The sequence below is a fragment of the Eptesicus fuscus genome, chromosome 9 (genome assembly GCF_027574615.1).
Source record: "Eptesicus fuscus isolate TK198812 chromosome 9, DD_ASM_mEF_20220401, whole genome shotgun sequence".
Lineage (NCBI taxonomy): Eukaryota > Metazoa > Chordata > Mammalia > Chiroptera > Vespertilionidae > Eptesicus > Eptesicus fuscus.
In genome coordinates, this window is record NC_072481.1 from 60,211,803 (window position 1) to 60,224,992 (window position 13,190).

The following is a 13,190-nucleotide window of genomic DNA, read 5'->3' on the forward strand; positions in this document are numbered from 1 at the left end:
CAGCCTGGTTGCCCCTAACTGCCCTCCCCTACTGGCCCAATCACCCCCAACTGCCCTCCTCTGCTGGCCTGGTAACCCCCAACTGCCCTCCCCTGCAGGCCTAGTCCTTCCCAACTGCCCTCCTCTGCAGGCCTGGTCGCCCCCACTGCCCTCCCCTGCAGGCCTAGTCTTTCCCAACTGCCCTCCTCTGCTGGCCTGGTCGCCCCCAACTGCCCTCCTCATGCAGGCCTAGTCCTCCCCAACTGCCCTCCTCTGCTGGCCTGATCGCCCCCACTGCCCTCCCCTGCAGGCCTAGTCCTTCCCAACTGCCCTCCCTGAAGGCCTGGTCACCCCCAACTGCCCTCCCCTACAGGCCTGGTCCTCCCAACTGCCCTCCCCTGAAGGCCTGGTCACCCTTAACTGCCCTCCCCTGCAGGCCTTGTTGCCCATAACTGCCCTCCCCTGCCAGCCTGGTCAACCTCAACTGCCCTCTGCTGCCAGCCTGATTACCCACAACTACCCTCCCCTGCTGGCTATCTTGTGGTGGCCATCTTTGACCACATTGGGGTGGCCATCTTATGTGAGGGCATGAGAATCAATTTTCATTTTACCTCTTTATTATATAGGAATTTAGGAGGAGAGAGAGAGAGAGAGAGAGAGAGAGAGAGAGAGAGAGAGAGAAGTCAATTTATTGTTCCATTTATTTATGCATTTAGTGGTTGATTCTTGTATGTGCCCTAACTAAGGGTTGAACCAGCAACCTTGGTGTATCAGGACAATGCTCTAACCAACTGAACTACCCACCAAGGCCTGTTGCTACTGCTTTTAAAACTCATCTTTTCTATGTATATTGTGTATTTTTCTCAATCTTGATCTTTATTTACTTGTTTTGTCTTTTTAGCAGAATATTTTTCTTGACATTGCATTCAGGAAACTTCAACAACAATTTCTTCTATTTGTTTCCTGAGCTCTCTCTGATCCTATTTCTCTGGACCCATCATATATTTTCCTTAAAGCCCTATTTATTTGCTTTGTACTCTTTGGCAATTTTATTAATTTAAAAAATTGTTTGGCATTGTAATTGCTTTGGGGTTCTTTATAGTTGTTGTTTCCAGCCCTCATTTATTACTTTCTAATGCTTCAGGAAAGATCCTGTACTGGTTCAGTTTTATTGTTTGAATAAGTAGAGTTCTTCCTGGCTTGGCTTTTTGCAGGAAGTTTGTGTGAGAAAGGGATTATGGCAGTCCTCTGGGCTAGTAGGAATTTACCTTGGTACAGAGGGAAACCCAAGATGCTATGTTGAGCATGTGAGAGATTTATGTCCTCTGGAGCCAATAAAGGTCAATAGCTATAGAAGGCTCCAAAATCCCAAGTTTCTTTCCTTCAATCTGCCTCCAATCTCTCCAAATATATATGCCAAATATATGTGTGGGTTTCCTTGTGGAATTCCTGATATACCGCGGTGCCATATGTTCATTTCCTTTGTTTTAAACAGCAAATATTTTTAAAAGAGAAGATTATTGCTTTGGCTCTTTGGGTACACTCCTTATTTAAGGATAACTATGCTCTGCTGTCTCTGTTTGATAACTACTGGCTTTCTCATTTACTGTTTTCCACACCTGTCTGCTCTTTTTCCTACCTGTGGCAGTTCTTCAGCAAATATTGAGGTTTAGGGTTAGATGGCCCTATAATTTTGGAAAGATAAACGTAATTCTATTTCTTCAGCTATACTCATTGTTTTTCAGTGATTTCTAAGAGGAGAGTGAAGCAGGACTATAAGTCCTTTGTTTCTTCACCTTTTCATGCTGTAGGGCTGCAACAAATGTAATGAATCTTAACTGATATAAAGGATCAACAACAAGGATACTGAGACCCTGAACTTACCTGCTATGAACCTGCCATCACACTCAGAGGTGCTAACGGTATGTAGCATAGACTTTGAGAAATAAACTGAGTCTTGGTCCTTTGTGTATATGTAAGGTATAACCGACATATGAGAAAATTTATCTAACTTTATCTTCGCCTTTGCTCTTCACAAGTTTTCTTGATCTCACTTTTCTAATAGTCACCATTTACTTTTATCTTACTTCCTAGTTGTATTGTATCAAATAGGAAGTAATAGAAAATCTAGCTCAAAATCACTTAAACCAGTGGTAAGGGGCCATCTGGATGGCTTGCCCAGAGTTTCTGCTTCAGTGGGTTTGGGTTAGTTGCTGGGAATTTGCTTTTCTAATAAGTTCCCGAGTGATGTAGATGCTGCTACTCTGGGGACCATACTATGAGAATCACTGGGTTTAACAATGAAAAGATTTACGTTTTTGTAGTAAATGATGGTAAGGTGACTCAATGGCAGATTAATGTTATCTTCTTTCAACGATAACACTATTCTTTCTCTCAGAAATAGAGATGATCTCCCTGCCTAGAGAAAGCTGTTTGTAGCACCTCAGGGCACAACAGTCAGAGGGGAAAAATAAAAGCTTAATTCTCCCTGTCTCTTTCCACAAAGCACTCTCCTTGGTAAAAATTAGACAGGACAATTTTTCCTATGTCTATTTACTAACAAGGAGGATGTAGCTACTATTCATTATTAGATTGGGTTATTCAAGACTTACCTCCAGTCTAGACAGATAAATGAGATCAGAGCTTGAGACTGAAAGTGATGGAGGTCTCTTAGATTGAGGAAGTGGCAGTGCTATAAGTTATTGTATGTATGTTTCCTGAAGCCTTTTTACAGTCTTTCCCAGTTTATTTTCATCTGTTCAGTTGTTAAAATCTAAGTGTGAAATGCAATATTAACACTTCCTCGTTAACTAAGGAGAACAACAACATCTCCGATTGATTCTTTTAAATTCATGAATTCTATTCTCCGGGTATTTTAGAGGAATCAAAGTCTGCACCATATATATATATTTCCAATTCTAGAATAAACAACCTTTTTTCTGATGAAATTCTGAGGTGCCATTTGGTTGTTCTAGATATTTCACTGCTTCAACTGTTTATTAATTCACAATGACCAATTCTCTCCAGATAATTGCCACTTATTTGTTGTATAATAAAGGGACCAGAGAATTTTGTAAGGAAACTCAATATATATGAAATAACTACTACATATGATGTTATTATTTTTATGGACATTTTATTGAAGTACACAACATAAAAAATTAGCTTGATAAAAGTGAACATACTCATTTACCAACTAACCAGATCAGTAAAGTGAACATTACATGAATCCTAAAAGTCCCTTACATATGCCCTCCTAGCCAGCCTACCCTCTCTTCTGAGCTGAAAGTGACAAACTCATTGTACTTATTTTGAACACAACATAAATGGAATCACATAGTATGAACTGCTTTGTCTCATGCTTCTTTTATTAAACTTTATGTGTGAGATTGATCCTTATTTTTTCATGTGACAAAGTGGCTGCACTAATGTATATTCCCAGTAGCACTTGGAAGGTCCAGTAGCTTCATAGCAAGGCAACACTTATTTCTATCTTTTTTTAATTTTAGCAGTTATGGTGTATATGCATAGTGCTAATTTGGGTTTAATTTGTACTTCTCTCATGACTAATGAAGTGATGATTTTTATTCCAAGTGTAATGTCCTTAATACATGTAATACTATTCATATTTCTATTTTTTCTCATAAGTTATGTTTTTACAGTTATCTCTTCATCTAAATTTTCATGTATGTTAGCTTATACTTGTTCTTAATAGCTTATCTTTTTAATCTCTATAAATTCTATATGGATTTTTTATTTTTAATATTATTTATCTTTATTTGTTTATATTTTTTTGTTCCTTTTTTGCTAGGGTTTTTCTACTCTTATTTGTCTTTTAAAAGGACATCATTTGGCCTAGTTTTCTTTTTTGAGTTGTTTTCTATTTGTTTAAATTTCAACCTTTTTCTCTTTATTTCCCCCCCACACCTTTTTTTTTTCTTTTTTACTATCATTTTACATAACTTCTTACTATGTATACATACATGATTTTTATCAGCCCTGTTCTTCACTTTTAATATGTATAGTTAAGTTTTAAATTTGTTTTCATTTTCATTTAGTGAAAAATATTTCTAATTTTCATTGAAATTTCTTCTTTACCTGTGAATTATTTAGAAGTGGAGTGCTTAAATTCCAAATTATTAGGCATGCTCCAGTTAACCTTTTGTTATTGATTTCTAGCTTAATACTATTGTATTCCAAAAACAAATTATGTGTAATGTCAAACCTTTGAAATTTGTTCAACACGCTTATGTTTCTGCATATTGCCAGTTTTGAAAATGCTCTGCAGTTGTAGGATGCAATGTTCCACATACAACAATGATATAATTTGTGAATCATGTTGTGCAGATTTCTACATGCTCACTGATTTCTGTCTGCTTGTCTTTTCAAGTATTCAGAGAGGTGTATCAAAACCTCCTTTTATAATAGTGTATTTTTATTTCTTCTTTCATTTATGTCAAATTTTGCTAAATTTTGAGGACATGCTTTTAAGTAAATACAAATTAATATTTTATATCTTTCTGGTCAATGTAACCTTTTGTTACTAATAAAGTCCTGCTATTACTTTTACTATAAGAAATTGCATTCTGCATACCAGATAATTAGGTTATAAACAACTTGCAAAATATATAAATTTGGTGATGTTCCACAGTTTTGCAGGATTTAACGAAGGGATTGTTGTGTTCCAAGTCTCTTGTGATACTCAGTTTGCTGGCCTTTTTGATTGTAGTACTTTAGGTCTTTATTTTAGTAAAAACTGTGGTGAATATTTGCCCTTAGGACCATCAAATTAAAATCAGATCTGTCTTCTCATAAGCATCTGTCTTAGTCTACTTGGGTTGCCATAACAAAGTACCACAGACTGGATGCCTTAAACAACAGACATTTACTTTCTCACAGTTTGAGGGCCTGGAAGTCCAAGGTAAATGTATCTGCATATTTATTTTCTTCCGAGGCCTCAGTTCTTGGCTTACAAATGGCTGCTTTCTCACTGTGTTCATGTATCCCAAATCTTCTTTGTGTGTCCAAATTTCCACTTTTTATAAAGACACCAATCAGATTGGATTAGGGCCCATCCTAGCAGCTCATTTTAACTTCATCAAATCTTTACAGGCCCCATCTCCAAATACAGTTGCATTCTGAGGTATGAAGGGCTAGGGCTCTAACACATGAGTTTTGAGGGGAACACAATTGAGCCCATCATAGCAGCATCATTGGATACTACATGCACTACTTAAACTAATAGAGAGGAATTTTATTATGCATTTTGTTGTTTGTTATATTTTTTATAAACTGGTTTACATGATATCCTTTTTTATATACTACTTTTGAAATTTATCTTCAGGTGCATTTTAAAATTTTACCTTATCCTAAATCTGGATTTAAAAATTGTAATATCCTATATTTGGATACCTCATGATATAGGTATTCAGCAACAAATACTCTTTTAGTAATTAACATGTGAAATTCTCAAAGAGAATATGACTATTCGGAAAGGTTACATGTAATGCAATGAAAGATTGAAATAGTTCCCTATAACAAGATATTTAGATAGGCCTAGATAATTTAAATATCTTAAATTCTAGATAGTTTAGAATCCAACTAATCATTTATTTTAATTTAGGTCTACTTGATAAAAAATGAAAACTAGTGTTTTCTCCTGAGACTGATAAATTGATTCTAAATAGAAAAGATACCATGATAAATAATATGTACATCATTTTTCATCTTTTTCATATAAAAGGTGGAACAAAAGTAGGTTACAGTGTTCATATGAAAAATAATGCAATAATTAAAAAGTAACAATATAATAATAACTCTGTTTTGCATTCTAACAACTGTAAACCTACTTTTGCCCCACCCTGTAAAATGTTTATCAAAATCTGAGTACTGTAAATTCCAACCTGAACAGACCAACATCTTAGATGTTATGGCAGATTACTATGGGTTTTTTTTTAAATGAAAAAATTTTATTTTCTTGCCAGCCTCCCATTCAATTGGATAAGGCCCATGTGATTGAATTCTGGCCAAAAATGATGAACACCCCTTCTACACATAACCAATTTAAACCTCCTGTGGTAATCCTCCTTCTTTTCCTTTTCTTTTGATAAATAGAAAGTGCCCTGTGGATCCAGAGGAAGACAAAACTATGATATAGAAGGAGTAGGGCTTCATGACTGACAATATACAAGGCTGCTCACTGACCAGGAACATGTAATTTATGTGGAGAAAAAGAAAATTTATTATACTAATCCACTGAGATTTGGAGTCCAGCTTGCCACAGCAACAAACATTTATTTAATAGGTACAGATGATCAAAATACAACTTGAAATAACGTATGCAACATTCTTTGCTGAAAAGCTTCCTCTTTATTATTTTATTAAGCACTTCAGAGCACTTTTCCTTAAATTTTCTACTTAATTAAAATGTCATCCATTATCTATGTGATGTTCATGAAAAACTAGAAATTTTTCTAACCCCCCTTCTCTAATCTCTACTCCACATCATAGTATTTTACCTCTAGTTTGACTAATTATTTTTCATGTGTTCTTCTTCAAACATTCAAATAATTCCCTCTTCTATACATTTCCTTTCTTATTATGTCTTCTTCCATATGCATATTGAAGCCCTGTGTTAGCTGTGAAGCCTATGTTACTGTTCTAATTTTCAATGTCTTCCTATAATACTTATTTTCTGAAGCATTATCTTGGCATTTTCAAATTGGAGCATGGTGTTAGGAGAAAAAGCTCATCTTTATCAAATACATCTAGTATACTGAATGTATTTAATGGCTACAATCAATAGCGTCCTCACCATGTGCCAGAAGCCTCATGAACACACACTCATTTAATTATCTGAATAACCTTAGAAAGTGGATTTTTTTTCACTCCCATTTTATATAGAAAAAAACTGAGAAATCAAAGAGGTGAAGAAATTTACAACCCAGTTGGAATTTAACTTCAATGATCAGGTTTTTGCACACTACACCTCATGCTATTTATCTTGTATGAATAGTTTGTTTCTTTAAACTTAAAAACACATTCTTTCCCCTCCCCCCCGACCCCATCCACAATAGTCAGAAAGTGTGCATTGCACTAAAGTTGCTCAATAAATATTTGGTAATTAGTATCTATATTTGAGTTCAGTTCAGAGCAGGCCTTTAATTCAGCAAAATGTATTTAGATTTAATCCTGTGCTTGACCTCTGTTGCTACTACAGTCAATATCAGTGTTCAAATGCACAACACTGCTATACTTTAGTCTGAAACTCTGGGATCCAACCAGTAACCCTCCAATATTGCAATGGAAATTCCAGGTCAGGCACTGGAAAATCCAGATTTCTTGGGATTATTCCATTTTTAAGTAAAGGGGTCAGTGAGCACCCAGAGCAAATCTAGGCTAGGACTACACTGTTATTAACTCAAAATTCTTACGTTCACCTGCAGGAATCATCTTGATACTTCTTCTTTTATGAAATAATAAACACCCAGAATTTGTCTGGTTGATTGTACCTTTATACCAATTTCTAATCTATATTTCTCAGTAAAAGGAAATTATAAGTTGTTTAGGTGAACATCAAAATGAGGAGAGTCTCATTAGGGCTGTGTTCAATTACAACCCTAAATTATTTTAATTCTTAATGTTATCATTATATTGACAATCTGTTTTCTGGTTTTCATGAATTTTACATATATTTATTTTATGACAATTTATGCATTTTATGTATTCTTGTTTTCAGTAGGAAAACAGGTTGTCAATAAAGTAGGATAATTGCTAATACATATTCCTTGACATTAATGGCCTCTCTTCCCTGTGGAACATTATTAGTTTTCTAAAACCCTTTCTAATTAATCAAAAGGAAATGAGATATTTCCATTAATATCTGAGCATCTTTTTACCTTACTCTGTTCTGAAGTGCACATGTGTCATGAGTTGTGAGTCTTTGAACAGACTGGAAAAAAAAAAAAGACCTCTGTGTTTTCTTACATAGGTCAAAGACGGTCACTTCATGATCTGATAGGTTGTATTGGTGCTATTGGCCTTTCTTGTAAAATGTTTATCCAGGCACTTTGCCCTTTGTGTTTGCCAGTCCCTGGGGACAGGGAGAGTTCATAAATGTGAAAGTATCAGATTCACTGGCAGATTTTTTTAAATTATCTAAATAGAAGTCATATCATTTGAAAGCTTAGTTTGAGTATAATGAAGAAAATAAGCATGCATCATGGAGAACTGCACTTTACAGTGTACAGTCAGCCAGCTGAGATACTAATAAAAATAAACAAATGTCATTAACCTGTCGATTTCAGAAAAAAATATAAAAATAAGTGGTCTCTGGGGATTTTTGTTGCTGTTGTTAATCCTTACCCAACGATATTTTTACATTGATTTTTAGAGAGAGTGGAAGGGAGAGACAGAGAAAAATATTCATGTAAGCAAGACACATCGATTGGTTGCCGCCCGCATGCGCCCCAACCAGGGCCAGGGATGGAGCCTGCAATCGAGGTACATGCCTTTGACCAGAATGGAACCCAGGATCCTTCAAGAGTATGGGCTGACACTCTATCCACTGAGCAAAACTGGCTAAGTCTCTGGGGATTATGTTTATAGGAAGGATGCTTTATTTAAAATTAAATCTTTCTCCTGATACCAGGAATTACAAAAAAGATAAAAGGAACACTTTGAGGTACTCGAGAATAATGAAGATTCAAATGAAATAGCAGCACATATCTTTTTTACTTTTTTATTTTTATTTGTATAGTTCCCAAAACATGAGAGAGATGATCACATAGAAACGTGTTCAGATGGAGCAAAATCCCAAATGAGGGGAGGTTATGGAAACATCAGGAGAGCAGAGTCCATTGTCACTGGGTATTGTGCAACCCACAAACGAAATTACTACTAACATATCTTATATCCCAAACTCAATTCACTGGAATAGCCGAAGACGAGTGATAGTCTTTCTGATTTTCTGACTGGAAAGATGAGTGTGCGTCTGTACCAGGAATCTAATTACAGGCAAGCCACTAATAAAACCATGAGATACTTGACAATATGAGAGGAAAAATTGTACAAACAAAAAATTGATGACAGTGATCCACAGCACCGCTGCAATAAAGGAACCTAGTTTGAGTGACACTTCCTGAATAGTAATAAAAAATTAGAAGCCTATTCAACCACCCGGGATATCATCAATATTTACTTCTTCTTTGGTTGTCAGTTTCATGTCATGCCCCAAACCTCCTTTAAGGGAAAGGAAAGAAATGTAGGTTCTCCTCTCTACATAAATTTAAAGCATAAGTCTTTAGCCTTGAAGAGTTCTTTATTTTTCTACAGGCAAAGGCAAGGGATTTGCTTTTGTCACTCTTGAGAAAAGCTGCTCTGTAGTTAAGAAAACACTTTTAGAGCCAGAAGAAAATAGATTTTAATTCCAATTTTTCCATATGCTAAGAGATTGTGATCCTACCTGTTTATGTATTGATTTTGTAATTTTTAAAGTCAGGATAATAATAATTAACTAAAGGTGTATTGTGAGAATTAAACTAGATATTCTATTAATTGTGAAATGTAGTATCTAACAAATATAGTAAACACTCAATACATGGTAGGAGAGAGAGTGACAGAGAGAAAGAGAGAGAGAGAGAGAGAGAGAGAGAGAGAGAGAGAGAGAGAGAGAGAGAGAGAGAGATTTAATTTTGGTTCTATAGCAACTTTTCAAACAACACAGTCCAAACATTATCCAAAAGATTTAAAGCAGAAATAATGGATTACTTTCTGAAAACTTACATGTAAAATGATTGTTTTTCTGCATATAATTTTAATTTACTACTGGTTTAATTCCATAGTGAAAAACCTCAACAGTTTTAATTTCACAACTCCATAATTGAAAATTGATCTTTAATTGTTATTGATCATTGATTGATGAGATTCCTGAGAACATTCTTAACCCTCAAGGTAACATATAAAAGCAAAAGTTAGCCAAAACAGGTTTGGCTCAGTGGATAGAGCGTCGGTCTGTGGACTGGAGGGTCCCAGGTTCGATTCCGGTCAAGGGCATGTACCTTGGTTGCGGGCACATCCCCAGTAGGGGTTGTGCAAGAAGCAGCTGATCGGTGTTTCTCTCTCATCGATGTTTCTAACTCTCTATCCCTCTCTTTTCCTCTCTGTAAAAAATCAATAAAATATATTTTTAAAAAAAAGCAAAAATTAGTTACACTTAGTGGGATACTGTGTAAAATAACTGTTTAATGCAATGAGTGATTCTTTAAGAGCAGTTAATCACTGGTTGATATTTTTGTTCTTCAGTTCCTAGCAATTATTTTTCCTCCAGGTTGATTTGTAAATGTGTGTCTTTCCCCAATTTAAGTCAAGGATTGAGACCAAAATCAAACTACATCAAGAAAACAGAGCTTGTCTAGCACATCCTCATCACCTTAGGTATTGGTAGAAATCCAGAAGCCTTTACAGATTGCACCTTAACTTTGGGGAGTAGTACCATATCTGATAATGGATTGAATTTCAGGAGGCTTTACTGAGGACTAATGTCATGGGTTGTGTAAAAGTGCAAATTTTATTTCTGGTCAGTAGCAAAAATCTCGAAAATTCAAAAGCAGTCTAATTTTGCAGGCCCAGGCAAAGGCACTTCCTGACATACATAGCATTTAGCATCTTAAAGCAAAGATGGAGCCTGGCTGGTGTGGCTCAGTGGTTGAGCGTTGACTTATGAATCAGGAGGTCACAGTTCTATTCCTGGTCAGGGCACATGCCTGGGTTGTAGGCTCGATCCCCAGTAGGAGGCGTGCAGGAGGCAGCCAATCAATGACTCTCATCACTGATGTTTCTATTTCCCTCTCTCTTTCTCTCTGAAATCAATAGAAATATATTTAAAAATAATAAAATAAAGAATAAAACAAACAAAAAACCAAAGCTACACAAATTGGATATCATGTCAAGATAAGGCCATTCTTAAAAACTTTCATATGACACAATAGATAGATATACACAATCAATTAATAAACAATCACAACTTCTGTGTTCATCATGCTTGGTAAAGGGGAGAGAAGAAATATGAAGAGAAAGAAGAGACTTTGAAAGATGGACAAAAAAACTTTTGTAATTTTGCTTTCTGGTTTTTCCTTCCTATCAATGGGTGGAGGAATGAGCCCCACAAAATCTAATACTCAAGCAATCTAACTGAGACCTGAGTTAGGTCTCAATTGTAAGAAATGAAATTAGCAATGTTTCTTGCCATTGCATCCTTGAACCAGTGGTGGGCCACTGTTATCTTCCCAACTGCTTAGAAAAATAAAATAGTAAATCATGTATTTAGTCATTTTGCTTGCAATTTCATACACTTTTAAAAAATATATTTTTATTGGTTTCAGAGGTGAAAGAAGAGGGAGAGAGAGATAGAAACATGAATGATGAGAATCATTGATTGGTTGCCTCCTGCACACCCCCAAATGGGGATTGAGCCCGCAACCTGGGCATATGCCCTTGACAGGAATCATGCCCGAGATCCTTTCATCTGCAGGCCGACGATCTATCCACTGAGCCAAACTAGGTTAGGACTTATACACTTTTATTCCAAATGAAATTTGGTTATTGACTAGTAAAGTGTTGAATTGTGAAGGGTTACCAAAATTTGAGATCTTTAAGCAAAATTACCATGTTACTAGAACACAGAAGACACCAGTTCCATGTTCCCCTAAGAGGTTTGGTTGCCACACAACCCACAATAACTTGTAAATCTCCTATTCTGTACATGTACACGAGACTCCTGCTCTTCTGAAGAAGGATGCTTCATACTCAGGGCATCTTGATTTGGTGATATGCAGTTGTTACTTTTTTTGGTAGCCATGTAGTAGTTGAATTACTATTAGGTGTGCCTTTTAAAACTTTTTCATTCTGCTGTTTTGCTAGCTATTTGATTTTTATTTTGTTCTCTGTAACTCTTCATTAAAACTGAGAATCTTTTACATTCTCCAATTTCCAAAATTGGAATGTGGGAGTGCAAAGAATAGTATGAAAAGCACTGCTTTAAACTTCTTCTTCTTTTTAATGTTAGAGGGAAGAAAGTGCTGCAGTGTAGAATGACACAAACCGATCCCAATTAGAGGGATCTCTAGAGATCCAAGCCCTAATTAGATCTAGTTAGAACAGATTGCCCTTCTCTGCCGGTGGAGAGATTCTGGCCTTGCCCTACTGGCCCCAGGTCATTAAACCCCGTAGAAATCTGGCTAGGTTGGTGTAAATCAGATTTGATTGGAAAAAGAATTGCAATTGGGATTCAGAGATATTATTTAGGTTTTGATAGTGCTTGTTTGAAAACATGAGCTTGATAATTCAGAAAAGCAGAAAAAGGCAGCAAACTATTTTTCACTAGAGCCTGGGACCGTTGCCCTGCTTATCTGAAGTCAGAGAAAATAAGCCTAAGAGTTTGGGAAGTATTTACATCTTGGTAAGCACTCCCAAATTCTTGCATAGATAAAACATGCTTATCAGAAATGGGTTCATTTGTACATGCTAGCCATGACGTGGGGACAGTGAAAATGGCTAATGTCAATCCATGGGAGGGAGGTATAATTACGGAAGTGACAACGTTCCATTTGTACTTGTATTCTTAAGGGCAATGTGCTTTAAAAGGGTCTTTTGCGTTTTAAAATGCCATTCAGGACTGAAAGTGCCCATTCAAAAGCAAACATACTTTTATTTACAAGTGGTTAGTAATGGCATAAAAAAGGCAGATAAAGCCTTCTAAATTAGGAGGAGAAGTCCTTAAAAGCTTACTTGAGAAGTTTTATCTTGATTAGGCCCAGTATCCATGGATTTGGATGTTTTAATTAAGCATCTATGAATCTGAGGTAATTTGCCTTTGTCTCTGACATAGCATAAACTGATATACACTCTGATAAAGGATAGATACAGTAATAACATATCTTATATATGATACATATACACATGAATATAGATTATACTGAAGATACCTTTCTATTTTTTTCCAATTAAAGATGTACAATAAATCAAGATGTTGGTGTTGTCTTTACTTATAAAATATTTGAGAAGTCTCTAGAGTAAAACAACAGAAAGAGAAACATGCTATCCTCTTGTTGTAAGAAATAGCAGATTAAATTGCCATAAGAAAAGCTCTCTGGTCCAGCCTGATTAAAACTGATGTAAGCAGATTAATTCAGACAATTCAAGATGCACAATTA